Source organism: Pan paniscus, chromosome 6, assembly GCF_029289425.2.
Source record: "Pan paniscus chromosome 6, NHGRI_mPanPan1-v2.0_pri, whole genome shotgun sequence".
Lineage (NCBI taxonomy): Eukaryota > Metazoa > Chordata > Mammalia > Primates > Hominidae > Pan > Pan paniscus.
In genome coordinates this window covers 103,479,309-103,505,001 of record NC_073255.2, presented here as the reverse complement: position 1 = coordinate 103,505,001, position 25,693 = coordinate 103,479,309, and the positions used below count along the sequence as shown (strand labels likewise).

Sequence of the window (25,693 nt, the reverse complement as noted above, 5' to 3'; positions counted from 1 at the left end):
CCTAATCGACCACTTGATGCCTGTTGACCAACTCCTATTCCTTACCCCTCCCTAATTCCTATTTTCTCACATGTAGTTATATTTCTCCTTGCCTTATAAACCCCTAATTTTAGTTGGTTGGGGAGATACATTTGAGACTGATCTCCCATATTCTTGGCTGCAGCACCCTGTTAAAGCACCCCATTAAATTCTTCTTCCATGGCGATGCTCATTCTGCACCATCCTATTAAATTCTCTTTCCCTGGCAATACTCATTGTCCTAATATTGGTTTTCTGTGGGGCAAGCAAGAGGAACTAGACTGAATGCCTAGCATTTCAGTAACACATTGAGTCCCTGAGTGATAGCTTTGGCTGTATCCCCACCCAAATCTCAACTTGAGTTGTATCTCCCAGAATTCCCACATATTGTGGGAGGGACCAAGGGGGAGGTAATTGAATCATAGGGGCCAGTCTTTCCCATGCTATTCTCCTGATATTAAATAAGTCTCACAAGATCTGATGGGTTTATCAGGGGATTCTGCTTTTAATTCTTCCTTGTTTTCTCTTGTGCAGCCATGTAAGAAGTGTCTTTCACCTCCCGCCGTGATTCTGAGGCCTCCCCAGCCATGTGGAATTGTAAGTCCGATTAAAACTCCTTTTCTCCCAGTTTTGGGTATGCCTTTATCAGCAGTGTGAGAATGCACTAATACAGTAAATTAGTACCAGTAGAGTGGAAAGTTACTAAAAAGATGCATGAAAATGTGAAACAGACTTTGGAACTGGGTAACAGGCAGAGGTTGGAACAGTTTGGAGGGCTCAGAAGAAGGCACAAAAATGTGGGAAAGTTTGGAACTTCCTAGAGACTTGTTGAAGGGCTTTGGACAAAATACCAATAGTGATATGGACAATAAGTTCCAGGCTGAGGCGGTCTCAGATGGCAAGGAGGAAGTTTTTAGGAACTGCAGCAAAGGTGAGTCTTGTTATGTTTTAGCAAAGAGACTGTTGGCATTTTGCCTCTGCCCTGGAGATTTGTGGAACTTTGAACTTTAGAGAGATGATTTAGGGTATCTGGCAGAAAAAAAATTCTAAGCAGCAAAGCATTCAAGAGGTGACTTGGGTGCCATTAAAAGCATTCTGTTTTAAAAGGGAAACAGTATGAAAGTTCAGAAAATTTGCAGCCTGACAATGTGATAGAAAAGAATATCCCATTTTTTTGAGGGGAAATTCAAGCCAGCTGCAGAAATTTGCATAAGTAGCAAGGAGTCTATTATTAATCCCCAAGACCATGGGGGAAAATGTCTCCAGGCCACGCCAGAGACCTTCACAACAGCCTCTCCTATCACAGGCCTGGAGGCCCAGGAGGATAAAGCAGTTTCCTGGGCCAGGCCCAAGGTCCTCATGCTGTGTGCAGCCTAGGAACTTGGTGCCCTGTGTCCCAGCTGCTCCAGCCATGGCTGAGAGGGGCCAATGTACAGCTTAGGCTGTGGCTTCACGATGTACAGCTCAGGCTGTGTGAAAGTCCCAAGCCTTGGCAGCTTCCAGGTAGTGTTGAGCCTGTGGTTGCACAAGAGTCAAGAATTGAGGTTTGTGAAGCTCCACCTAGATTTCAGAAGATGTATGGAGATACCTGGATGTCCAGGCAAAAGTTTGCTGTGGGAGTGGGGCCTTCACACAGAACCTCTGCTAGGGCAGTGTGGAAGAGAAAAGTGGGGTTAGAGCCCCCATACAGAGTCCCTGCTGGGGCACTGCCTAGTGGAGCTGTGGGAAGAGGGCCACCATCCTCCAGACCCCAGAATGGTAGATCCACCAGCAGCTTATACCGTGCATGTGGAAAAGCCACAGGAACTCAATGCCAGACCATGAAAACAGCCAGGAGGGAGACTGTACCCTACAAAACAACAGGGGCAGAGCTCCCCAAGACCATGGGAACCCACTTTGTGCATCAGTGTGACCTGGATGTAAGACCTGGATTCAAAAGAGATCATCTTGGAGCTTTAAATTGACTGCCCTGCTGGATTTTGGACTTGCATGGGCCCTGTAACCCCTTTGTTTTGGCCAATTTCTCCAATTTGTAATGGCTGTATTTACCCAATATCTGTACCCCCATTGTATATAGGAAGTAACTAGCTTGCTTTTGATCTTACAGGCTCATAGATGGAAGGGAATTGCCTTGTCTCTGATGAGGCTTTGGACTGTGGAAATTTTTTTTTTTAACAGGCTCATAGGTGGAAGGGAATTGCCTTGTCTCTGATGAGGCTTTGGACTGTGGACTTTTGGGTTAATGCTGAAATGAGTTAAGACTTTGGGGGACTGTTGGGAAGGAATGATTGATTTTGAAATGTGAGGACATGAAATTTGGAGGGGCCAGGGGCTGAATGATATGGTTTTGCTGTGCCCCAACCCAAATCTCAACTTGAATTGTATTTTCAGAATTCCCATGTTTTGGGGAAGGGACTCAGGGGGAGGTAATTGAATCATGGGGGCCAATCTTTCCTGTGCTATTCTCGTGATAGTAAATAAGTCACACAAGATCTGATGGGTTTCCGCTTTTGCTTCTTCCTCATTTTCTCTTGCTTCCCCCAAGTAAGAAGTGCCTGTTGCTTCCCACCATGATTCTGAGGCCTCACTACCTATGTGGAACTATAAGTCCAATTAAACCTCTTTTTATTCCCAGTCTTGGGTATGGCTTTATCAGCAGCATGAAAATGAAATAATACAGTGAGGAAACATCTCTGTCTCCTTCCAGGCCAAGTTTAGTGTTCTTTTTCTTAAGCTTCCATAGTGCAACTTGACACATTTAAATAATCTAAAATTATAGCACTGAGTTTTTATGAAAAGATAAATTGTATATTGAGTACAATTGTCATTACCAACAACATATATATAAGTGATGTTTTCGGTATTTAAGATTCAAACCTGCGGATCACGAGGTCAGGAGATCGAGACCATCCTGGCTAACACAGTGAAACCCCGTCTCTACTAAAAATACAAAAAATCAGCCATGCATGGTGGTGGGCGCTTGTAGTCCCAGCTACTCGGGAGGCTGAGGCAGGAGAATGGCATGAACCCGAGAGGTGGAGGTTGCAGTGAGCTGAGATGGCACCACTGCACTCCAGCCTGGGCAACAGAGCAAGACTCCGTCTCAAAAAAAAAAAAAAAGATTCAAAGCCTGTAATTTTACATATAGGAAAAGAAGATATAACAATGAATGCTTTTTATTTGTTTAATTTTTTTCTTTGATTAAACTGAACTCCTTGAGAGCAGGAACTGTGTCTTAATCACCATTATATCTCAGATATTAACCGAGAATTTGAATTAGCATTTCCACCTAATAACTATTACATGAATAAAAGTATTGTAAAAGTATGTTTATTTTCTTATTTATAACAATATTCCTAATGATAGCTATATAATTCTAAATTAAGAAACATGGTACTTGCAAAATAACAAAGGGGAAGATAAAACATACTAATATAAAAGATGATTTAGAGCCAAAGCAATGAATAAGAAAATTATCAAAATTTTAAAATATTGTTACTAAATATCAAAATACTTACTACAACTAGAGGATAAAATATTATTTGGAATTATACTGAGAAGAAAATTCTATTCTCTATTCTTAAACATAACTTAATATAGAAGTCTTCCATATATAATCCTCCTATTCATGAAGATAGACGGTATAAGTTTTGTCACATCAGCAATGATTTACTGGCGAATTTCTCTAAGTCTACAACCCATGAGAATTATTAAACCACTTTTTTCTTTTCGGTCTATATCTCTGCCAAGACAATCTGCATGCAAAACCCAATGATTTTAAGGGAAGTTTCCACTTGGTGAACTTTGTAGTAAATGAGAAAGATGATATAACCTCAGAACACAAGGTAGAAAGTGTGACTTCAGTGAATGTGAGTGGCTTCAGGAATTGAAGGATGTAGATTTGAGAAGTCAAAAAAAAGACATATATTTTGCTGTCATCCTAGCTGACACTGACATTTTTCCATGGATATTCATCTTGCTCATCATATTATTATTTATATTATTAAGTATATCATAGCACTCACATAAGGATAAAATCAGAAGTGCTTCTGTAAGCCCCCTCTATGGTATTTTCTATTCATGTTATAATTAATTGCATTTTGAAAGATAAATCAAATTTATTAACTGAAGTAAAAAAAATCTATCTTATTTCTAAATGAAATTAGATGTTATTGAGATAAAATAAAATACAGCATCTACAAGAGTGAGACTTTTGGTGGTGGTGGAAGCAATTTTCAAGTAGTTTCTTTTTTTAATGCTGGCTTGAGATCGATTATTAATAAAGTGGACATTTCAAAATAAACTATTTTGGCATTTACTCATTGATTTCATATAATATAAATGAATTTCATATTTTAATATATTGTTAAAATGGTTATTTGACTTGGATTAACAAAAAGTAATAAAAAGCTTGTTGGCTTTAAGTGTCTACATGGGCTTATACAACATTTAACTGTTTACTCTGTACTGAAAAGATGTAAACTTTAAGATCATCTTTTTTTTGATGATGAAAACAAAGTCTCAGGTTCACATTGCTTGAATTGTAATTTTCAGTGAAATAAACACCTATTGTATATTTATGAAAAAATACACAAAGTTCTGTCTTATTCAGACTTTTTAAAAAATGAATTTTCATTTTTGTTTGTTATATCTTTACATATTTTTCCCCCACTGAATTGGAAAATGGTACAGTCACATCAGTGCAAATGACTTAATTGCCCATTACATGTTGAAGGTAAAATATTGAATGATGGAAGATTTATGAGTTCTCCATGGTTACTATCCAAAGTAACAGATATTAATTATCTGTTCATGATGACTACATCAACTCAGTGAATCTATTCAGATAGCAACAGAAGTTCTTTTGTTTGTTTGTTTGTTTGTTTTAGTCAGTTTATTAAAACTTCTACAAATGTCACTATGCCGAACCTCAGTGTATTAGCTCGTTTTCACACTGCTGATAAAGACATACCCAAGACTGGGAATAAAAAGAAGTTCAATTGTACTTAACAATTCTACATGGGTGGTGAGGCCTCAGAATCATGGTGGGAGGCAAAAGGCACTTCTTACATGGCGGCAGCAAGAGAAAATGTGGAAGATGGAAAAGCAGAAACGCCTGATAAAACCGTCAGATCTTGTGAGACTTATTCACTATCATGAGAATAGCACGAGAAAGACCAGCCCCCATGATTCAATTACTTCCCCCTGGTTCCCTCCCACAACACGTGGGAATTCTGGGAGATACAATTCGAGATTTGAAGGGGGAAACATCAGAACCGTATCATTCATAAATGTTAGATATTAATACAGATTGTATTTTCTTTCTTTATCTTTTCCAATATACTCAACTTCTCTGATGAAATTAAATGCAATTATAGTAGCCTTTGTTATTTGTAAAATAAAATACTAGAATTGTTACTTATAAAATATACTGATTAGTTAGGCTGTAATTAATTGAGATTTTCCTATTATGCACGTTTCCAGACAATAAGATGCATCTATCTATAGCACTAAACAAACATTAAATGAAATGTCTTATTTATGTTTGACATAAATAGCACAAAAAATGTGACCTGCTATGATAAAAGATGAAATGTAACTTAAGGTAACTGAAAAGACTGATACAATGGATTTGGATTTTATGGGGTTTTAAATTTATTTTTACATATAGACTTCATTCACATTTGCTAATTTTTCTTATATGTTTTAACTTGCAATCACAAAATTACTTTTGTTGTAATTTCTAACTTCCTTTTCTGTATCTTGGTATTTAAAACATAGCACCATTTCTACAAAGAAAATAAAGCCTAGATGAAAAATAAATGTCCCCATTTACTTCAGAGAAAACCCAGATATCTCCTTTGTGACCTAGAATTGAACCCCAGTGGTGGTGAGCAAGTTGGTGAGCAAAGTGTGTTGTACATGTGTTAAATGAATGAGTGTCTACTTGACACACATAATTCTCTGACTCTGTTATTTATGCACAGAGTGCTAACATGAAACAGATTTTCAGAATAAAAAGGGCAAAGAGTAACAGAGCTGTCTTTAGTTAAAATTTTGTTTTACTATCTAATGAACAAAGGTAATTTGAGGGTAGACCAACCCAAATGTTAAATAAAAAATATCAATTAAAAACATGGCTTTACTGATCTGCCATTTTCATTTTTTAAACATCTTCTATTTTTAAGTATGAAATCACGACTTAGGCTTTGTAATTACAAATACTGAGAACATCACCCACAGATGTGGTGTTGGTCATAACAGGTGTACTCAATCTCTAATTTATCTTTGCATACAAATTTAGTGTTGTCATAATTTCAAATTATTTAAACTCACTAAATTTTAAATGGGTATCTAAAAGTAGAAAACTTAATTAAGGACAAAAGAAAATATTCCAATAATTACCCATATTGAGTAGCATCTGGGATTTAAGGGAAAGAGAAATTTGTCACTGAGAGAGTTAGAAATTATTTCAAGATTTGTAGATAGTGTAATTATCTCACTTTCTTCATGATTTTAAGCTATGTGAGACGATCTATAGGAAACTATGTCATGTACATGGGATGTGTCCTGTTTCTACTTCTAAACCTACCTCATGCTATGCCACTGGGGATAGTATTTTTCTTCTGCTTAGTTAACAAATTTGTAAGGTTAAAATCAATGTTTCAAAATAATCTGAGTGAATTTATGGCAGAAGCCATATTCCAAACATTTTTAAGTAATCTCTCAGCACATTTAAAGTAATCATTAAGTCAGCAATTGTCAAGAATTGTCTATTGTGAATCCAAATTGGATAAATCAGTATGTCTATAGGCATTTATAGGTGGGGTGTAGTTAGGATAACAGGTGCATGGGTTCAGTGCACAATCAGTGTACACAAGCAAAATATATGCAATTAAAAAATTATTTATTTCTTGAGAATATGGAGCCACATATTCATATATTTTGCCACATTTTCAATTAGTCTGAAATATTAAAACATCTCCCAGAACAATTAATCTACAGGATGATTACATTTTCTTGGCTTTCATAACTTTCATAATAATTGTTGTTGAAATAGTATATCTCTGTAACTAACCCAAAGCCAACTGTAATGAAAAACAAATATCTGATTTTATAGCAAGGAGCATAATTGAGAAAATTAGACCTGGTTTGATCAGTTTATTAAAAATTTCAGATATATAAAATTAATGTTAGAGAACACTTTATAACTAGAAAATTAGCATTATTTAATCCTGTGGCTAATATGAGTTTTATACACATCAGTGTGTCAGGTGGAGTGTTCCATTTCAAAGCAATAGAAATTGTAACTATAAATGGCTTAGAATTGAGGCTATTCATTATCTCACAAAAGAGTAAGTCTTGAGTTTGGACAATTTAAGCATTACTAATGCTCAGTGACATGATACAGGATAGGTTCCTTCCATCTTTTGCTATGCCATCCTCATCACATGAACTTGTGCTCTTCAGCTAACTCTGTTTTCAGATAAACATTACCCACTGTTTCAGGATGGCTGCATAGGTGTTAGGTGTTACAGATGACAACATCCAGAGGCAGAAAAGACAATCTCCTCTTTCTATATACCTTCTTTTAAAAACAACAAACACTATCTGACAATGCCATCCTCCACTTTCATGCCAGATATGGCCTAACATTTCCTTGCCCAAAATTGTGGCACATGTTTACTTCTAAATGAATTACTGGCCATGGGCATGGAGTTACCACCATTGGTTATGATCTACAAGATTCCTCAACAGAAGGTGGAAAAGAGCCCAACCTCTTGAAGCACATAAACGCCAGAACAAACTCAGGTATCATGGCAAGGAAGGATGAGTGGCTATGCCTCATGGAAAAAGTGTCTGCTCTATCATGATTCATTCAATAATCTGGAATTGAGTACACACTGTAACACACTAGAGTAAGTGATTCAGAGAATAAAGCAGACACATTTATTATAGTTGATTAATTCTTAAAAATTAGGTTGAGAAAATATAAGCCTAAAATATATAAAGGTTTCAATGGACCAAGTACTTTGTAAAGTACTTAATATATTAGCTCATTTGATCCTCAAATAACCCTATGAGATTGGTGTTATTATTAACATCCTTGTTTTATGGATAAAAGTCTAAAACACATAAAGATAAAATAACTTGCCCAAGAACAGAAAGAAAATAGTTAAAAGAGTGGGATTCAAACCCAAGTTGGCTACAGATCCTGTGACCTTCATAACATTATTTCATCGCTTAAAATGTATTGCACTAACATGCCAGTTTAGGGTTCTACATGTGAAATTTCTGGCTAAAGTATTTGACTTTTAGTACGTGATAGGAAGACAGTATTTTTTCTTTACTTTCCCCCTCCCTTCCTCCTTTCCTTTTTTCCTTCCTCTCCTCTCTCTCTTTCTCCACACCCCCTCCTCCCATAGATTAAAATCTAAGAACAGCATGGCTGGTTTTTCTGTTCAAGCAATTATAAAGCTGAATTCAAGGTGTCCCACTGTGCTGAGTTTTCATCTGGAGGCTCTAGGGGAAAATCTACTTTCAAGTTCATTCAGGTTATTGGAAGAATTTAGCTTTTTCTGGTTGTAGAGCTATCTCCATTATCTTGATGGTTGTTAGCTGGGACCACTCAGCACTGAAAGGCTGCCTTCATTCCTTGTCATGCTGTTACCCTCCATATTCAAAGTCAGATACAAAGACTCTTCCCTGCTTTGAATCCCTCTCATGCCCATATCTCTGACTTTCTCTGTCTCTGACCTCTAGACTCGGATTTAAAGTTTTTGGTGTTATTAGGTTAGGCTTATCTGGGTAATCTCTTTTTGTTAATGTCAAATACACCATAAAATATAACTGAGTCATGGAGTAAAATTCCTCATATATTCACAGTCCCAGCGATTATGCAAGATGTGCAGACAGGAGAGTGGAGATGTTGGTCACAGTTAAAATTCTGCCTGCCATAAGAAGTGACAATGTTGAGTTTGGTTTGGTGCATACTGGGTTTGAGATACCTCATCATTCATGCAGAGTTATCATACCCATTTTTAAATTCATATGTTTGACCTGGAGAGAAAAGACTAATACTAAGTGTATAATTTTAGATTCCTCTCAAAATTATGATGATGAAATCACAGAAGCTTATCATAAAGAGTATAAAGACAAAGAGAGATACACACTTTGGGTGAACACCTTTAGGAATGGTGGAAAACACACCAGGAAAAGAGAAAGCCAGGAGACAGAAAAGAAACAGGAAAGTAGAAAAAGAGCCTAAATACATAATATTGCATAAATAAATACAGAAACACAATTTTTAATAAGTGGGTGACAATATTGAACGCAGAGAGAAAATCTTTGTTATTAGCCATTGGAAAGACACTGTTGACTTTGAAGATAGAAATATTTTTCAGATTAGGGAGGGGGTAGAAAACCGCTTGCAAATGGTTAAGTAGTGGTGAGAAAAATCATCAGCAACTATCAATTAATTTTGTGAAATGATTAGTAGCCTAAGGAAAGAGCTCTAAACCCTGGCTTGATTCCTTTGTGAAAATATTACTCCCTTGTGTAATATATTAATGTAAAAAAGAAATAAAGAAGGAAAAATTGTGGGAGAAGAGAGGTGGTTGACAGGATAAGTCAAAGCCATATGCCGAATGAAATATTTCCTTGGAGAAATTTTGGCATAGAAGATAAAGCATTTGTTTGATCGTATTATCCTTCGAATGTCTACAAAGAGCAACAGAAAGAGGGATAAATGGCATATGTACCTTCTTGCCAGATAATTTTTTTTCTTTGTTTCTTCTGTTCCCTTAAGTGAAGGCAATTCCTGGCAAACAATTACCACATGAACTTGAAATGATAGGGGCTTTTATAAAAGTGAGTGTGTGTGTTGGGGGAGTGGGAGTGCATGGGGGTTGCAGAGGGAACATGCTAGCTCTGCTAAAATCTCCATTGTCTGTCTTCCAGACATTAATGCATTAGTCATTCAACTCACTGTATGAACAGATCACCTCTGTGATAGAAGAGGAACCCCTAAAACTTTCAATTCTGTCTCAAAGGAATGTTTCAGGCCAATGGAAGAGAAATATTTTTAGAATTTATTCATTTCCATTCCTCTTTGGCAGGCATTGAAGCAGCTTGACAGAGGCAGATATTAAAAATTCAAATTAAGTAAAAATATCTATTTTAATATCTTCTTAATTTCAGGACAAAGAGGTCACCAGTGACAATGCTGCACTAAGAGAAGCATTGTACTAAATAATCAGTAAGTCAACAACATGCATACGTTTTTCAAACTCTCAGCAAGCATAGAAGTTATATTCAGTAGAGCAGTAAATAGCAGAAATATACTTCTCAACATCCAAGCCCAGGCCACTTCCATCACCATATTTTTATTTTTGATAAAATTTTTATTCTTGCTTCTAAAGAAATTAAAGATGTGTTTTTGGTGTATTTTCTCTTTATTCACTATATGTTTAGCACAATGAATGTTTTAATGATCATTGTTCTTATAACTGCATCTTCAGAATATCTGAAAATAACTGGACTTCATTTAAAAACTTTGTATCTTTGAGGGATTTCTATGCCATTTAATTTATTTTAATTTGTACATTTTTGTGCCATGCAAATCACTATTTAAGAGTAAAGATTATGAAAAATGCATAGAGTCCTATAAACAGAGATAGTGGTAACAGCTGCAACACAAAAGAGCAAGAGACTGTTTTTGTATGCCATTCATAATTTCAAAAGTCACTGTGAGCTGTTGAGTGAACATGGGAAATAATCCATATTTTCCTGCAAAAATAAAATAACATGATTGGAAATATATTCTAAGAGTCAGCTTTTTCACCACTTACTAAAACTGAAAAATGTGTAACTTTAAAAAAATTCTTGCATACATGTTATATTTAATGAATTCCAGATAATAATGCCAGTAAGACTTGGTACTGTTTTAGAACTCTTTAAAAAATAAGCTAACAAAGAGCTAATATTCAGAAAATCAGGTGATGTCTAGTGTCATTTAAACTCCCATCTTCTAGAGTCTATGAATTGCTCCTAAAGTTACAATCTGTTGATAAACCGTGTTTTCTGGGTATTGATGGAAGTGTCAGGAATTTATGGGGTCCAGGATGTACATTCATTGGCTGTAATAACAGCTTTCCTTCATTCATCAAAGAAACATGAGTGCCCAGTGTGGAAAATGTTTTTTTCCCTCAGAATATTTCTCTGAATTGAAGATCATTAAATGGGAGCTAGGAATTGAACATAGAGTGTGTAGGTATATCTTGTATTTTTACATTTTTTAAAAAAAATCAAAGTCAGGTAAAATTTAAGTACCCCCCTTCTTTTCAAAAAAGGACATTATGTTTTTTTTTTAAGGTCAACAGAAAGGATCATGGTTTAAAGTCCAGAATACACATATGCCCAAAGGTTAGTGTCATCTCTTTCCCAGTCACCAAATCCATCTAACTCTATTAAGTCCTTCAAAAATAAACACAAGCCAGGGGTTTTTATCTTGGACCTTGCTTCTCTCACTTTTGCTAATATATTTAACACATGGTATTTACAAAAAAAAATTTTATGTGGACATAGATATCACTGCATAGTCTTTATCTCTGTGATGGTACTTCCTCAATCACATGAAATTCCACTCTTTACTATGTCATGAGGTTTAGTTCTCTTTAACTGGGTTCATCCATTAGGGACCAGGGAAGAAAATAGAAGCCAATCTGGACATTCTAAGCAGCAAGATATTTGACTCAGGGAATTAAACCGCTTAGGAAGTCATTATAATTGCTAAAAAAAAAAAAAAAATAGACTCCTGGAATGCATGACTTCCTTGAATATCTCCATAAATAATACAGCATTGAACCACTATAGCAGTTACTCTTCTGAGGCTATACTGAGAGCAAGAAACAACCACTATCATTCTGTAAGTATCTATTATACTTACAGAAGCTGGGGAGGGGACATTAGAATACCACTGTGGGGGAGCCCCATAAATCTATACTGCTAGCTTGCTGTGATAGTCAAGAGCCACAGGAAGCTAAGTGTAACCTCATTTTTGCCTTCCAAAACTTCATCAAATATATCCAATGAGCAAAACGCATTTTACATTTAGAACCAGGAAAGGACTCTGGGAAATTTTGTGTTTTAGCTTTTTAACCTCTGCAAGTAGGAGGAAATGGTAGTTAAAAGTGACAATCCTAAGTACCCAGCTCTCATCTGAATATAATAGAGTAACTCACCTCAACTGACAGCAAAGCAGTTAGGTGTATCAGTAGCCAAAATCTACAAGTCTAGTCATCATCTGTCATGGTAGCACTCACAAAACAGACTAAGCTTAATCACATCAGAAGATTAAGTGGCAGAATTTCTCATGCTCTTATATTTGATTAAAGAATAAAACAATATTTAAGGATTAAAAATGTCTTTAGTTTCTTCACAGTAAGTCAGATACAATCCTCAAGACCCTTTGTCTAATGTTATTTATGTTATAATAATGATGTTGTGGTTTTCATGGCCTCAAAGAAAACTTGTCCATTCTCATCTGCATAAACCCACAGCAACAACCATTGCCAAATATTTCTATTGCATGTCCTTATTGTCAAATACTAATACCTAAACTTGGCACCGTTGTCTTAATCATGCCATTTTGATTCAGTTTTATTTTGTCTTTCAAATGATTAATAGAATAGCACAAAACTGTACCCATTAAGCCACGGACTAAAAATAGGTTATTACTGTACCCTCTTGGCCTTTTGATCAAAAGCAAATAGTGACAGCTCCTTTCAGAATAAGGAGCCCAGGATCTTTCTGCTGGGCTATTATGGAAAAGTTGGCCAGATTTAGAGTGCAATTACCATTAGAGAAATAGATACATTGCCAATATTGGTAGGGACTTTAAGTATTTCTTATCCTGTGTTTCTCAGAAGGTAGTGCCTGAGACAAAGGATTATGTATGACTAGTTTATTTGAGAGAGTAATCCCAGAGACCAAGAGTGAAGGATGAGACAAGGAAATCAGAAATGTAGAGAGACTCAATGCTATCAAATTGACCATTGCTATGAAAACAAGGTACTTGATTTCTTAAGACCATATAAGAAACCTCACGAACGCTTACTTGGCAGAAAAAAAAGGAATAATACTTATTTATCAGTTTCTATCCTTATGTTAAAATAATGCTCCATGAGATATTAATTTCCTCATACTCTCTATTTGCATATTTTGAGTGCTTGGACAGAGCAGCCTTGGGACAGACTTATACAGAGTGGGCTCGAGATTTGGTGCTGTCTTTATAGCAATATATTTTATATTTCAAGGGATAACAGGTTATTTATAATAACAGACTATTTCATCATTTCATCAGACCAGTTGCTTTGGAGTGACAGAGTGTACTTTAGAACAGCAGATCCCATAGTTTCATGCCTATTATTGCATCTCTATTGACATAAAATGGGAGAGTTGATATGAGACAATATTGTGCTATATACTATGCTGGTAAAGCAGGCATATAGATGATGATGCTTTTAGATGCACTGTACACAGAGAAATAGAACCCATATCTGGCTTTTGTGTTATTTCTATTAAGAATGAATTACTTGTCTTTCTAGGATGGAAGGGATATGATGGTCATCCACACACTGCCAAGTGGTTGGTTTTTGGGAGGAACGGTGCCATATTGAGTCTTAGCATCGAGAGCTGTCTAATGGAATAATAACCCCCATTCCCTATAGATGTGCTGGAAAATGTGCCAACTACATTCCCCTGGCTGTCCCATGTTGCAGTATCAGTGAAGACCAACGGGAAGAAGTGAGGGGACTGAGGTTGAAGTCTGAGTCAAGGCACGTCCATGTTATACCTACGTGAATGAAGACTTCTGGGACTTGTCAATAAAGAACTGTCTAAAATAAGAGTTCAGAAAAAGAGAATTTGAAGTGGGTCCAGGAGGTTTCCTATAGATATACAAATGTCATATTTCAATTTCCTGCTAAGGTAAGCATTGCAGTATCCCTAGTAGTTACAGCATTCAGCCTTTGCTGAAATGTTTTAATTAAAGCAATCAGTTTTTTTGTGTGTTTCCCATAATTATATTATCTGACAGCTATCCTAGAAGGCTTTTTCATGAAGACCAGAAATTTGGATGCTGTACTCAAAAGAGGGATTACCAAAAATGCTTAGAGGATGGACCATTCAATGAGCCACCATAAGGAAAAGGAAGACACCATTTAAATAAAATTCCAGAGTCTGAGGAATAGCAACTATGCTTTCAAACAAAACACTCTGTCACTAGTACTTGACAGCAAAAGGCAGGAAATGGGAGAATGCCTGAAGATGGAGATAAAATTCTGTGAGGAAAGAAGAGACTCTAGGAAGGAAGAACAGGGAGAGGCATACATGGCCCCTAGTTGAAAAAGGGCCCAAACAGCATTTGTTTTCACATCAGGAGTACAGGTTGTGCTGTGTTTTTGGAGTCCAATACATCATATGTAAGGTAGGGCTGGCAGCTGTAACAGAGCATCTGCAGATGCTGCATGCTTGAAATGGGTGGTCGTTACAACCGCTTCTCAAGATTACTCACATCATACTCCATCTGCTTCTGGCATCTTAGTTGACAGAATGTATCAGATGCATTTAATAAAGCAAGTGCAAAAAAATGTAAAGAGAGATATTTAAATATGTGTAAAGAATCTTATATTGAAATTAATTTCTATTCATTCTGTATCTTTCAACCATTACTATTTGCCTTGATCTCCAGGAAATAAAGTTCACTCCAGAATCTGCATGCCAATTCTTCAAATATTTAAAAACTATTACTAATGTCTCTTAGTATTTTGTTTCTTTTCTAGCTTTTTCCACAACTGTTCTTCATTTAACAATGTTTCCAGACTATTTGCCATCTTTGCCTTCTCTCTCAGATCTTTCTACACATCCTTCTACAGCTGCAGATTCTAAAAGAGAACATGTTCCAAGTTCAAGTATGTAGCCACATTTTCAAGCAAAAGTGGGGTAAACAGGATAAACAATCAGATGGTCTGTGGATATCAGGTAAGCAAAATCAGGAGCTGGCATAAAGAAGCCATCAAAAATTAAAAAAAAAAAGTCAATCACACGGAATTTAGGATTAAAACAGTACCAGTAGAGGTCAAAACAAGGAGAGAGAGAGAGAAACACACTGTCAATGTTTATGTGGGTAAATCACTATACAGAAAAAACAAACTCTTTTCTTTATTACATTCACTACTTCTGACACCAGATGTGCCAGTTTTACGCAGACTAACCAGTTCTACAACTCTTCAGACATCAACTGCGTGTCATACAATTCTATTATGGCACAAACTCCCTGGAGTTAGGGCAGAATCCCCAGGTTAAGGGCTCAGACCACAATACTACCTCCTTCTTCAAACACCAACCATGAGTAGTGGGTCCCCAGATTACCAACACTTCTGTCCAGCTGTAAGTTCTAAGTTTCTTATTATGCTTTGGTCTTTCTATCCTGAAGCTTTATCTAGGAGCCTATCAAGATTCAGCTCATTAGAACAAAATATGTCACTATCACCTAGGAAATTCCAAGGGATTTAGAAGCCCTGTGACAGGAACCAGGATCAAAGATTAAGTAACAGAACAAAAGATTCCCACCACCCCTATAACTACAGAGATTTTTAAGGGTTTTAAGACATATGCATCTATATATTTTTCTCTCTATATGTGTGTATATATATATATATATATATATTTGTAATTATTATTCCACAATCACCATGAGATGAGCACCTGCATTACCAGATAATCACTGCCCCTAGTATTTCCATTTATGTTATTCAAACGTGCCCAGCCTACTTGCTTCATCATGGATCTTAATATAGTGCTGTAGAGTCTTAGTTTCTAGATGAAGATCTTCTGCCAGTTAAAATCTATAGACCTACTTGATACAAGAAACAAAAATGTATTTATATAAAAGCTAACACTACTAACAGGGTGCCAAAAAATTGTATATGCATTTCACATTAAATGTCAACAATAAACCTTTGAGCTCAGTGCCATTATTTAAATGATACATGTTTAGGTTATTTGCCCAAGATCACAGAACAAGTAACTGTCAGAGCTGAAATAAAAGTCCAAATCTGTCCAATGCCAAAATGTATGCTCCTGAATGCTGTGGTATTAGCCTCCATTTAGTCAGTATATTGTAAAATTCAAAAAATAATTAAAACATCCCTGTTTTTATAAAGCAAAATGATAAATATTATGTTTGCAGAAAAATCTCTCATACCAAGAAGCTCGCACTCTAGTAAGTGACACAAAAATGTACCAAACTGTCCCTATAAAATATCAAGTTTTTAAGTTTTATACCAAAAGTCAAAGGAATAACTACTTTTACTTATCAGTATTAGGGTAAGGATTAGTTCTTGAAGTGTTAATAGGATTTCTACTAGTGGAGAAATAATAAATTATGTGAGATTTTAAATAAAGGAAAACCAGGAGGAAACTTGTAATTTTTCAGATGAAATATAATAACAACTTCAACACAAGTTCAAAGTTAAAGTTTATTATTTTCTTTATAATTAAATTCCATAAGTGGTTATTAATTTGTTCTTTTACAAATTAGAATGTTAAAGATGAACACAACCCTTTAACAATCCCTCTCATATACTCTCACCACCACTGTTAAAAATGTTCTCTGTCCATGCATTTGCATACACTCATATATACATATATAGTATGTGTGATAAATAGAGATAAAGATATGAGTTATAAACGTGCATATATGTTTTAATACGTATCACGCACATTATATATATGACATGGTACGATTTTATTAGTTGTTAGGGCTGTTATAACAAAGTACTGCAAACTGGATGGCTTAAATGACATGAATTTATTCTATCAAAGTTCTGGAAGCTAAAAGTCCTAAATCAAGTGTTGACAAGGTTTCTTCTCTCTGAGATCTGTGAGGAAGAACCTGTTCCTTTCCTTGTCCCTAGCCTTTGGTTGTTTTCTGGCAATCTCTGGCATTCCTTGAATTATAGAAGCATCATCCCAATCCCTGCTTTCATCTTCACATGGCTTTCTATATGCGCATCTCTCTCCAAACTAACTCCTTTTTTTTTTTTTTTTTTTTTTGAGACAGAGTCTTGCTGTCACCCAGGCTGGAGTGCAGTGGCATGATCTGGGCTCACTGCAGCCTCTGCCTCCCAGGTTCAAGTGATTCCCCTGCCTCAGCCTCCCAAGTAGCTGGGACTACAGGTGCGGGCCACTGTGTCCGGATAATTTTTGTATTTTTAGTTCTTAGTCGAGACAGGGTTTCACTATAGTGGCCAGGCTGGTCTCCAACTCATCCTTCCGAAGTGCTAAGATTACAGGTGTGAGCTACGGCGCCTGGCCGTATGTATAATATTTATTTTTATAAATAAAACAGTCATTATGGATTAGGGTCCACTCTGATGATCTCATTTAAATTGATTACCTCTGTGAAAACCCTCTCTCCAAATAAGGTCACATTTTGGGGTACTAGCAGTTAGGATTTCAACATATTAATTTGGAAGGACATAATTCCATGAATAAACAGCTATTAAGTTTTTTGATTGTTTCAGGTTTAACCTTCTTGGATCCAAGAAATTAACTATATATAAAGGTCAATTAAATACAAACAATATAGAAATAGCAACATGCAGAATTAATATTTTTAAACTACAAATACAACTACCATGTCACCCAGCAATCCCACCAGACATTTATCCAAATGAAAGAAAATCAGTATATTAAAGATACATCTGCACCCCCATGTTTATTGCAGCACTATTCTCAAAAGCCAAGATAGAGAATCGACTGTGCTGTTCCACAGCGGATGACTGGACAAAAAATGTGGCATACATAGACAATAAAATACAATTCAGCCATAAAAATTAATAAAATCCTGTCATTTGTGGTAACATGAATGGAACCAGAGGACATATTGTTAAGTGAAATAACCCAAGAACAGAAAGTTAAACACCTCGTATTTTCACTAACATGTGGAAGCTTAGAAAAATTGCTCTCAGAGAAGTAAAAAGTAGAACAGAGGCTGGATAGGGTAAGGGGTAAAAGTGGATAGGGAGATTTTTAAAAGAATACAAAATTACAGCAAGAAAGGACAAATAAGTTCTATTTTTCTGTACCACTGTAGGATGATTTTAGTTTACAATAATATGTTACATAGTTTCAAATAGCTAGAAGATGGATATTGAATGTTCCCAACATAAAGCAATAATAAATGTTTGAAATGACGGATATGCTGACTACATTAATCTGATCATTACACATAACATGTATTGAAATATCATTATGTACCCCATAAATATGTACAATTATTATACATTAATTTAAAATGAAATAATTAAAATGTTTTTAAAGAGAAAAAAAGGATTTTTAAATGACCCAAATTTCAATCTACAGTAAGTTAATGTTGACGATGGTAATAAAATTTTTCGATTTTTGCTAGCTATTTTGTAGCTGATAAGCTAAGAAACAATATTGATGAGTACATTTTTATTTTCATGTGACTTCTAAAAAAGCATTATAAATAATAATAATCGTTCCATATGACTGCATTGTGAAATAAAAACAGTCAATGCTTTCATCAATAAAGCCTGTTAAACTGGAAGATATTTAGAAAGATGACAGTATCAATGATAAATTGCTAATTACATTTTTCAAGTTTTTAACAGAGTATGTATAAAAATAATTTGGATAATATGATTCTGAACTTTTTATTCTAAAATAAAAATAAATGCTATATAGTTGATTCATTTTGCATGATATACATTTGTGAAGTACTAATTTTGTCACTGATTTCTATTAAACAATTTTGTAAATTATCATTTGACCGAATTTAGGGAAGGTTTGTTTTTCTCTTGTTTTAACATAGTATGCAGTTTAAGATGGGGAAATGACTAAGCATTTCCCTTTTAGTTTTAGTAAGGTTTCTGGCCAACATCCTATCTAAAAGAGGACTCTACAGCATAGCATGCCTTCCATTCCAGAATAGTTTCTTGTTCTAATCTAAATTTCCTAATTTCATCCACATGGTTTCCTCCATTTTATGAAGTCAAATTAAGAAGTGGAAGACTGATCTGAAATCCACTTATTTGCTCAAAGTCTGTGCAGTGTGCCAAGTATTGCACAGAATCCTTCAGAAGTTTCAGATCAACACCAGGCTATTGCACATCTCCTCATCCTTGTTTGTAAGGCTGTGTTACAAAGAACAGTCTGAACTCTGTTCAAAAACCAGCAGAATGTCTGGGACCAAGGAATGAGTAGGCCCAGAATAAACAGATCCAGGGATTGCAAAGAATACTAAAAACAAACAGGCATTGTGAACACTGCAATCAATTACTCAGGGCTGTTCATTTCCATCACACTAAGCAATCACAACACACTATTTAGGGCTCTTCACTGAAGAATAAGCTCATTTGCTTAAGAACAGACAACACTATACCATACCTGTCAATTAGCCACTCAGTTAATGACCTGTGACACTTTGGGAACAAGAAAATACTTCTTTCTAACAACTGGTTGCTTTATTTTTGGTAAAACAAATGCATTTTTCATGTTGCTGTAAAGATAAATCAGGAAATTTCTTGAATACATGGCTTTCTTAATATGAGAATACTAGGCTTCAGAAAGGTTTTCTAAATTTAATTGAAAAAAAAAACCCTCTATTTTGATACCTGGTAATATGCTCTCTGAAATATAGTGTAAATCCAACATATAGAAGTGAAAAAAGAAAACAAAGAAATAAGATTATGGGTTAGGGAACACAGGCCAAATTGTAGAGTGTCTAAAAAAGAAAAAAAATGTTGTAACTAAGTTTGTCAATGTTATACCCTGGTTTATGCTGCTATTTTTATTCAGCCAAAATGGGAACTCTTCGGTAAAACCAGACCACTTAATTATATAAAGCTGATCTGTACTGATTCTGTGATGCAATCCAGGAGTATGTAAGTAATGACACCTTCCACTATTTAAGTTATTAATTATTAATTTTCCTTTAACATTATAATTCTCTATTTTTCTGGTTATCGCATTTACATTTGAGGAGTTGACCATCATTGTGATTTGAAGTATTTACTTTTGTTATATAAAATTTTGTAGTTAAAAGGGAGTTCAAAAGATATCTGAACAAATCTATCATCTTACAAATCAGTGTACTTTGGCCAAGAAAAATTAAGTGAGCTGTCCAAGATCATACAACTTTTTTTTTTTTTTGAGACCAAGTCTCTCTCTGTCACCCAGGCTAGAGTACAGTGGCCTGATCTCCACTCACTGCAACCTCTGCCACCCTGATTCCAGAGATTCTTCTGCCTCAGCCTCCCAAGTAGCTGGGACTACAGGCACTCACCACCATGCCACCCTAATTTAAAATGTTTAGTTTTAGTAGAGATGGGAGTTCACCACGTTGGCTAGCCTGGTCTCGAACTCTTGACCTCAGGTGATCCCAAAATGTTGAGATTACATGAGAGTCACCACCCCCACCACCCCAAGATCATACAACTCTAAAATGATGAAATCAAAACTAAAAATTGGATCTAATTGGCCCTTTTGTGTTATTAAATGCTCTGGCATAATTCACTGAATACCTTATGGACTGGCTACCCTGATAGCTTTTAAACATCCAACATTAATTAATATGGTGGGGTGTTATCAATGGTATAAAATCTGGCATCTACACCCAAAGATTGGAAATATTTCCTGGATGAGTCTGTGTGGGCACTGAAAGACATTCCTTCTCAGGGACACTTAAGAAATAAACAAAAGATTCTCCCAACAGTAGATCTTTAAACATTACATTTCAAGGTTTACTCTGCCTGAGTAGGAGGTTAACTAGAGGTAGGATTTGCAATAATTTATAGGTAGTTGGCAAGTTACACTACATAATTTGTACTGCCCAGGGCAAAATAAAAATGTGGGACTGTTTGCTTAGTATCTCATTATTAAATATGCAAAAATGTAACATTCTTCTTTAAAACAATTTATTAATGATAAAACGTAATAGGTATACCGGTGATACATGAGAAACAATATTAATTTATAAATTGTAAATATTTTTTATAGTTGTAGCAATTTTTACACATTTTACAGTTTTTCTATTTATAATGCCATAAATAACAATAACTTCTCACTGTAAAATATTTATTGACCGTAAGATTTTTTTCTCATTTTTCTATAAATTTGCTTGGTAAATTATCAAAATTTATAGTTATCACCACTTTATTTACAATTTGTATAATTGAAAATAACTTCAGTTGCTCTTGATAAATGCAAGATCTCAAATAATTTTGATAATTTTTAATTTTGAGAAGAAATTTTTTTCTGTTGCTGAAAATTTCTGGAACTATTGAGAGTATTTCATCAGGTGTGACAGGGATGAAATGTTTTTGACAAATCATTTTGAAATATATATTTTAGTACTTCTAGACCTGATATTTCTCACATTTCTTCTAAAAAGATTTAACTCTTCACAGAAGTCAGTTTTGTGTAAGTCTGAATTTAATTTAAATGAGAATTTATATAAAGACATTTTAATGTTTCCTCTGATAATTCCTATAACTGTGGAGGTCATAGAAGAAACACTTCTATGAAGAAAGCAACTTTCTTCTGAAGGGAGCAACTTCATGATTTGTACATAATTCAAAATGTCTGTTTATAAAATATATCACTGTATCCCAAATCTCATATAAAAATAGTGTTCTTTTCCAATATTTCAATGTTTAAATGTCATTTCTATATTTAAGCCTGTGTATATTTAATTTGCAATGCTGTGTCAGTTATTAATACTGGAGATTCTAATCACTTAGAAGTGTTCTTTCTAGGAATCCCAGTAGTCTTCATTATGACATTCAGAATAAACTTTTATTTTGTAATAATTTACTGATATAGTTTGCTTCTTGACTGCCAGCACTCAAACTGGAGAGTTAATATCTTTAAAGATGCCTCAGGCACAGGCTCTGGAAACAGACAAGCTAGCCAGCCTCCACCACATGTCCTGACACTCCAAGCAGAGCCTCTTTTCCTCCTGTGGCTACTGCCACTGCCATTTTTGTTGCTTCTGTAGTCATTGCTGCTTCCTATCTGGGAGCAGGTCCTGCTTTGGCAGCCCCCTTGAAGCCCCATGGTACCACAAACATCCCCAAGGCATTTGCTTGTATGCATTGCCAATTGCTATGCATTCGTCCTTCCCACTGGTCCCACAAGCTTGAGCTAGCATGTGTTGACAGCTGCTGGACCATTGCCATGTGTTTGCACTGACACCCAGTGTGTCCCCTCTGTTTACATGCAGGCTATAATGTTCCATCAGGCTTCACTTAGAAAACTCAAGTCTAAAGAATTTCAAGATGGTGAAAGCATAGCATTAACAAAGCAGGAACCCTTCTCAGCATGGGGTTCTGTGTGACTGTACAGAGCACATGCCAATGAAGCTGACTGTCCTAGTAAGTTTGACTAGTTTGACTAGTGGATCGGTGATTTGGAAGTAGCAAGACAGAAATATTAGATAATAATGAAGATTTGGGAAAGATCATGAAATTTACTCCAATAATTATCCCAAGTTTGAAAATACTTTAATTACATTTAATGCTCACTGGAGAACCTTCACTGAAGAAAAGATGTTTAACAAATAATTGATTAAACTACCCAAGACATGTGACTTTTTTTTTCATTATCTGACCTCGTTTTTTTCTAATGGCACAAAACCAAAGCAACAATAAAAGCAGGGATGAGAGTGTTTCACAAAATCAAGAACACAAGCTTCTTCGTATTGTGTTTTTTCCTAGATTGAGTCCCAATGTTTTAGGAACAAACACAATACTCACTACATTATAGTCACAGGGCCACTACTTGTTTGATCAGACTCAGGCAAGTCTGCTATAGGCCTAGCATTAAAGTGAGACATGGCACTTATTATCTACCTAGAGTAGAACAATAAATTGTTTAACACAGTAGTATTTAGAACATCAAATGTTGACATGTTCTCATCTAAATTAATATTATAAAATGCAGTTTGCCTTTTAAGTGGTTAACTAATTGGCCCAAGGTCACACAACTAATAAGTGATAGATGCAAGATTTGAATTCAAATGTTCTGACTCGAGAGTTGCAATGTTAACTTAATAGCCAATACTGGCTTCCAGCTCTACCTGGTCTCCCTTTAAATTTATAATCACAAATCTCAAATAGGCATCCATTATTGCCAGAAAAGCCTAGTAGATACTCTAGAAAATAACTTCCGCTTCTTTCCAGTAATTATTTTATAATTCCTTCTCTGGTGACGGAGTTGATGACCTCATCGTGTATGACCAACTTTATTTTTCTTCTCTAATATCATGTGGGAATTCTCTTTTCTGTTCTAAGGGAAAAACCTGCCAGTTGTGCTCTGGAGTATATCATCTCTCACTGCCCAAAGGATATAAACAATTTTAATATTTTTTAAAAGCTACTTCTTGAAAGAATTATTTAGGCTTGTTGTGTTCACTCTACTGTACTTCATTATGTCTCCAACCCATTCTACTAAAGTGGCTCTTATGAAGACCACAAGTGATCTTGCTAAGGTGAATGAACAATCTGCTGTTCATCTTACTTGATGTCTCAGCATCATTTTAAATGGAATGATCTCTTCTTCCTTATTAAAACATGCTATTCTTTACAAAAGTGACTCTCAGAGTGTCATCCCATGTAAACAGCGTAAACATCAGCTGAGGCTACCCTTAAGTGATAGAGAAAGAGATGGGGATAGCAAGTTTATTCAAAGGGATAATAACAGAGAACTCCGAAACCTAGAGAAAGATATCAATATCCAAGTACAAGAAGGTTGTAGAACATCAAGCAGATTTAACCCAAAGAAGATTACCTCAAGGCATTTAATAATCAAAATCTTAAAGGTCTAGGGTAAAGAAATAATCGTAAAAGCAGCAAGAAAAAAGAAACAGGAAATAATTTGTTGCACAGATTATTTTGTCACTTAGGTTCTAAGCCTAGTACCCAATAGTTATTTTTTCTGATCCTGCCCTTCTTCCCACTCTCTGCTCTCAAGTAGGACCAGTGTCTGTTGTTCCCCTTTTTGTGTCAGTGGAATCAACCTAAATGTCTAAAATTGACAAACCTTTAGCCAGACTAACAAGGAAAAAATGGGAGAAGACCCAATAAATAAAATCAGACATGAAAAAAGACATCACAACTGATCTCATAGACATTCAAAGATTCATTAGTGGCTATTATGAACAACTATAGGCCAATAAATTGGAAAACCTAGGAGAAATGGGCACATTTCTAGGCAACTAAAACCAAACTGACCATGTAGGAATCCTACACCTAAACAGACTGATAACAAGTAACAAGATAGAAGCTGTAATAAAGAGTCTCCCAGCAAAGAGAAGCCTGTGACCCACTGGCTTCATTGCTTAATTCTCCCAAACATTTAAAGAACTAATATCAATCTTACCAAAACTATTCCAAAAAATAGAGAAGGAAATACTTCCAAACTCATTCTATGAGGCCAATATTACTCTGATACCAAAATGAAAGACACTTCAAAAAAATAATACTACAGGTCTGTACCTCTGATGAATATTAATGCCAAAACCCTCAGTAAAATAATAGTAAGCCGAATTTAACAACAAATTAAAAAGTCATTCGTCGTGACCAAGTGGGATTTTTCCTAGGGATGCAAGGCTAATTGATGCTGAAAAAGCATTTGGTAAATGCTTTTTTTAATCAACATCCCCTCTTGATAAAACCCTCAAACAACTGGGTATGGAAAGAACATGTCTCAGTATAATGGAAGCCGCATACGGCAGACTCACAACTAGTATCACACTGAATGGGAAAAAACTGAAAGCCTTTTCTCCAAGATCAGGAGGACAAGTAGGATGTCCACTTTCTCCACTGTTATTCAAGATGGAGTTGGAAGTCCTAGCTAGAGCATGAGGCAAGAGAAAGAAATAAATGGCATCTAATTTGGAAAAGAAGAAATTAAGGGATCCTTGTTTGCAGATGGTATAATCTTATATTTGGAAAAACCTAAATTTTCCATATAAAAACTATTAGAATTGATAAATAAATTCAGTAAAGTTTCAGGATAAAAAAAATCAGCATATAAAAATCAATAGCAATTCTATATACCAAGAGCAAATAATTTGAAAAAAATAAGAAATTTATCTAATTTATAACAGCTACAAATAAAATACCTATAATTAACTTAGTCAAAGAAGTATAAGATCTTCTTTGTGAAAATTATAAATGAAAATTATAAAACATTGATGAAAAAATTGAAGAAACACAAGGAAATGAAAAATATTCCATGTTCATGAGTCAGAAGAATCAATATTGTTAAAATGTCCATATTTCCCAAAGCAATTTACAGACTTAATGCACTCCCTCTCAAAATATCAATGTCAGAAATAGAAAAAATATATAAAATTTAAATGGAAACAGAAAAGACCCAGAATAGCCAAAGCTATCCTAAGCAAAAAGAATAAAACTGGAAAAATCACATTACCTGACTTCAGATTGTACTTCAGAGCCACAGTAACCAAAACAGCATAGTACTGGCATAAAAACAGACATATCTACCAATGGAATAGAATAGAGAACCCAGAAATAAATCCACACATCTACAGTGGACTCATTTTTGACAAAGATGCCAATAA

At 35.3% G+C, this 25,693-nt stretch overlaps 1 long non-coding RNA gene across 1 annotated transcript in view; it reads left to right on the top strand.

Annotated features, from left to right (window-relative positions):
- The window catches only part of LOC134730802 (uncharacterized), a 767,202-nt gene that overhangs the window by 476,615 nt on the left and 264,894 nt on the right, over nucleotides 1-25,693 (top strand). The window contains exon 3 of the long non-coding RNA XR_010112768.1: nucleotides 553-615. This is a non-coding gene — a long non-coding RNA (uncharacterized LOC134730802). The remainder of the gene's footprint in view (nucleotides 1-552; nucleotides 616-25,693) is intronic.